This window comes from Papaver somniferum, chromosome 1 (assembly GCF_003573695.1).
Source record: "Papaver somniferum cultivar HN1 chromosome 1, ASM357369v1, whole genome shotgun sequence".
Classification (NCBI taxonomy): Eukaryota; Viridiplantae; Streptophyta; class Magnoliopsida; order Ranunculales; family Papaveraceae; genus Papaver; species Papaver somniferum.
Genome location: NC_039358.1, coordinates 55,492,417 through 55,497,965, shown reverse-complemented (window position 1 = coordinate 55,497,965; position 5,549 = coordinate 55,492,417).

The following is a 5,549-nucleotide window of genomic DNA, read 5'->3' as shown; positions in this document are numbered from 1 at the left end:
CATCCATGGTTCAGAGAAGTGGGTTTGGTTCTCATATGGATTTATTAAAATCTAATATTGCTCTAGGAGAACTGGATGTCTCTTTTGATGAATTCAATGCCGATAATGTGGATCCTGCTAGTCCTCATTCATCTAGAGCTTTTTCACAATCACTTCAAGCACTTATGACACACTTTGAAGATAACTTGTCCAGCCATAATCCTAGTGATGTTAATGTAGATGTTTCAGGAAATGAACATGTTAGCTTGGATGTGAATACTCCATCGCCTAACTCTTTCACTTCATTTCATGGCACTGTTTCAGAGCAAAACCACTCTAAAAGGTTTAAAGAAACTTCCTCAAGCACGGATGTCCAGGTAATCACTCTTCCAATTTTAATTTTCAATTTATTTATTGTTAGTGATTTCTCTTGGTTGCTTTCTCAATTTAGAAACTACTTATCTCAATTTTACTCTTTTCACATCATGAAAATCTTATCTTGGAATGTCCAAGGCATGGATGGTAAAGACACAAGAGACCATTTAGGAGACATCGTCAAACAACATAATCCAGATATTATCTTCTTAGTAGAGAAAAAATCTGGATTAGAAAAAGCTAAATTTCTAACCCACAGATATGGTTACCCCAATTCTCATTTTATCACTTCAATTGGTCTTTCTGGAGGTATTGCTTTGCTATGGAAGGATGGGTTTCCTTGTGACATTGTTTGTAGCAAAGATAATATGGTTCATCTCTTAATCACTAGTAATCCGTCTAAGAAAGAATGGCTCTTATCATGTGTTTATGGGTCTACTCAATATGAGTTCAAACAACAGTAATGGGAGTTTATTAAAGAACTTGGAGAAATTTTTTTTCAACCATGGGTTATTTTAGGAGATCTAAATATTCATATTTCAAAAGGGGATGCTTCAAGTAGTGTGGGTACTCTAGATAAATGGGTTGGTAATATTTTAAATGATGCCGGTCTGATGGATTTAGGTTTTGTTGGATCACACCATACTTGGTCTAATAGAATTAATGGAAAGGGGTACAAAAGATCTAGAATCGACATGGCCCTTCATAATTCTAATTGGATTAGGGAATTCCCAGATTCTAAATTGGTACATCTTCCTTTTCTAGGATCAGACCATAGGCCTATTCTGCTTACCACTGAAACGGATTCTATCAAACCTAGAAATGTCTGGAAGTTTTATAGATGTTGGATTCGAGATCCACATTGCTCTGAAGTTATTCCAAGTTCTTGGGAATTTTCTGCAAATGACATGAATTTATCTCAAAAACTTTGTAATACTAGAAGCAAGCTTTCTAGATGGAATAGAGAATATTTTGGAAAAATTGGGTTTCACATAAACTACCTTAAAAATCAGTTGTCCTTCCTCCAGGATCAACCTTATAGTGATGTTATCTCGCAGAAGATTCATTTTCACTGTTCAAAGGTTGGATTACTGGAAGAAAATGTAAGCTGATTTTTGGCAACAAAAGTCTGGAGATCGTTGGCTTAAAGACTCGGATAGTAATACATCTTGTTTTCACTCTTTGGCCAATAGGAGAAGATCTAGGAATCATATATCAGCCCTCATAGATGACCAGGGGAATTGGTTTCATTCTCATAAGGAGTTAGAGTCTCTTCTTACTAGACATTTTTCAACCATTGCGAAATCCACATATCCTCAATTTAACCATAATTCTTTTGATATAATCTCCCCAATTATATCTCAAGAGGAAAATGTTGCTCTAATGTCTACACACACAGAAGAAGAGATCTTTAATGTGCTCAAAGAGATGCCTAGCTGGAATTCACCAGGTCCTGATGGATTCCCAGCTGGATTCTTTTTGTCACAATGGCAAACAGTGGGGAAAAATGTTGTCAATTTGGTTCACCAATTCTTTACTACTAAGGAAATGCCACAAAATATAAACCATACTGTTACTTGTTTAATTCCTAAAACTCATCATCCCTCAACTCCCTATGATTACAGACCAATTGGTCTCTGTAATATTATTTATAAGATAATTTCTAAGCTCATTGTGATGCGAATGAAGCCACTGATGGAGAAAATAATTTCCCCTACTCAAGCAGCTTACGTTCCTAGAAGATATATTAATGATAACATTGTCATGGCCCATGAACTAATTCACTCCATGAAGAAGTCCAAAAAGAAAGCTGGACTGGTAGCTCTAAAATTAGATATGTCGAAGGCTTTCGACAGAGTTGAATGGTGTTTCATAGATAAGATGCTTTCTTCTTTAGGATTTTCAGAAGACTGGAATACCATCATTTTCCAGTGTATATCTACTACTACGGTTTCGATAAAATTAAATAGTAGTACTTGTCATCCATATAATCCTACTAGAGGATTGCGACAGGGGGATCCTTTATCCCCCTATCTCTTTATCATATCTATGGAATATCTGGCTAGATCACTGATGCATGCAGAAGCCAACAAACTGATTTGTGGTGTTCAAGTTGCGAAAAACTCTTTGTCTGTGAATCACCTTCTATTCGCAGACGATTGTATTCTTTTCTTTTCTCAGGTGCAGCCATGTTTGGAAAATTTTTGCAACATTTCTGGTTAGTTGATAAACTTCTCGAAATTATCAGCTTTTGTAGCAGGTGACTTATCTGATGCTGCTAAGTTAGACATCAAGAATAAACTTGGAGTAAAGCAACTTAGTTCATTGGATAAATATTTGGGTTTGCCTATACTCTTAGGTAAATCGAAATCAACTTCTTTTAAATCCATTCAGGAATCGTATGAAAAAAGATTTCAAGGTTGGTGCTCGAAAACTCTTAATCAAGCAGCTAGATCAACATTAGTCAAACCGGTTCTATTCCCACTCACTATATGAGTAGTTTCAGGTTGCCAAAAAATATCATACATAAGTTAGATTCTGCTCAAACAAAATTTTGGTGGGGTCATAAGGCAAATCATGGCCTAAATTTGACTGCTTGGAGTTCTCTTTGTGTACCTTTAGATAAAGAAGGTCTGGCTTTTAGAAATCTTGAATTATTTAATTTAGCTTTGATAATCAAATTAGCTTGGAGATTATGCACAGAAGAAGATACACCTTGGGTACAATTAATGAAATCAAAATATTCTCCTTACAATAGTTTTCTTCCTACAAGAAACCCCTTATAATTCTTCATGGATATGGAAAGGATTAGAAGTTGGTCTCTTTTATGTGAGGAAATTTCACAGATGGGTTGTTAGAGATGGGAATAGTATCCTAATATGGTATGACAAATGGGTTGTAGGTCTTGATTCTCCTCCTACACCTAATGAAACTTTCAAAGAACCAGTAAGATTGGTTTATGTTTCTGATTTAATGTTGGATAACCCTAGAAGATGGAACTCCCAGCTTATTATTAATCTTTTCCCAGCAGATACAACACAATTAATCCTTAGAATGCCTATTGTCCAATACGGGAGAGATAAACTTATTTGGGAACCAAACAGATCGGGTGCCTTTACTGTTAAATCTACATAGAAAGCTTTCACAAATCTTTCTATGGGAAATCGTCTGACAAACACAAATAGAATACAAGTCAAATGGAATAAACTATGAAAATCTCAGGCTCCCCATAAGGTCAAGTTGTTCATCTGGAAATGTCTTAAGTCTATTGTTCCAACGAGAGTTAAGCTTAATGGTTATAACAGAAGTATAAACACTATCTGTCCTATATGTGCTCAGGAAGAAGAGACTTTGCATCATTTACTAATTCAGTGTGATCACTCTAGATCAGTATGGCTTGCCATGAATATTAATATAGTTGTTTTGCAAATTCAGAATATTGACATTACAGACTGAATTGCTAGCTGGTTTAATGATTCTATTACTCCTTCTTTACATGATCGTCAAAGATGGTTACTGACCCTAATGATTACATCTTGGCATATCTGGAAAAACAGATGTTCAAAACTCTTTCAAAACACAAGAATGTCTTTATTACTGCCTCATCAATAAACAGTATGGTGGAACAATGTTTAAGTCTCAATCTTGTGCCTAAGAAGACAGTGTTTCAACCCTGGTCTCCTCCACCTTTGCATGTGTTTAAAGTTAATGTGGATGCTTTGTTTGATCCTTATACTTCGGCTTTTGTTATTGGTCTGATTATTCGGAATTCTACAGGTCAATGTCAAGCCATCAGAGGAAGGTATTTCAATGGAGGAATAGATGTTGAGCAAGCTGGATGTCTAGCTATGAAGGAAGCTATATTATGGGCTAGACAACATGGTTTGCAAAAAGTTATCTTTAAAGGCGACAGTTTGAATGTAATTAACTCTATCAAGCAGGCCACCTCTTCAGTTCACTGGTTGAACGAAGGATTTGTAAATGAAATAAGACATCTGCTTACTACCATTTCTTGGTTTTCAGTTAATCATGTTAAGAGAACAGCTAACAACGCTGCTCATGTGATAGCAAACTTCTCTAGGTTAAATAGATCTTCTTTTGATTACTCTGGTAATATCCCAGATATATTTTGTCAATCTATAAAAGAAGATCAAACATCTATAAATTTAAGTTATGTAAGTATGTAAGTTAATCTTAGTAATGAAATAGTGTTTTGCATTAAAAAAACAAAAAAAAAAAGAAAAAAAACTAGCCGGAATTGCAAGGGACTGAGAAATGTGAAATTAAGTTAGTGGGAGAACCCTAAAACCTCCTCATTGATTTGCAACGCAAACACACTACGAAGAGTCCAAGAATAGACACATGATACTAGTAGTGGCCATGTGAAAAATCAAGTGGATAATTTGATTAATTAGAGACAAATCCTGTTTTCTTGCTCTAACGTTGTCCCTTGATGTACAGAATTATATAATTAGGTGGTGCTTAATAATTATAATTCATGGTGATTTTGTCTATTCATAGTACACAATAATTTTAGCTCTTAAGAAATTCATATCCAATACACTGGTTGACTCAGCTTTAACTCATTCCGGACTGCTTAAGCACGATGCATGCTGATTTTCAACTACTGATTACTAATTCAGACCGACAGTCTATCACATGAAATCAAGCCTTAAGTACCACTAATCATCTTTATAAAAACCACTCCCAAATTATTATTCCCGTTAATTAATTAATTTACTTAATTAAATTCCCTCCATTCTTAGACGTTAGTTTAGCAATAAACAAACCCATTCATATCTTGGTAACTTGGGTCATACAACAATGTCTCCTAATTAGATAATCTATTGGATTGTGCTACACATATTTACTGATATATACAAACCATCACACCTATTTTACCGGAGTTTTGTGAATCTAAACTGTGAATGTCACTGATCAGTGGATTTTGGTTCTGGATATCGAAATCCAAATCTTGGAGGATTATGCTGCAACTGATTTTTAGGTTGTTCTTTGATAATTAACTGGCAATCCAAAATGTCTTTCTCATTCTGCACCTTGACGGAAAGTATGGACAAACCTATGATGTCCGTTCAAGATTTCCCTTAACTTCTCCGATACATATCTATCCAACACATCGCTACCTTCCTTCAATCTCCTGATCCGTCTCATAGAAAAATATATCTGTAGGTATT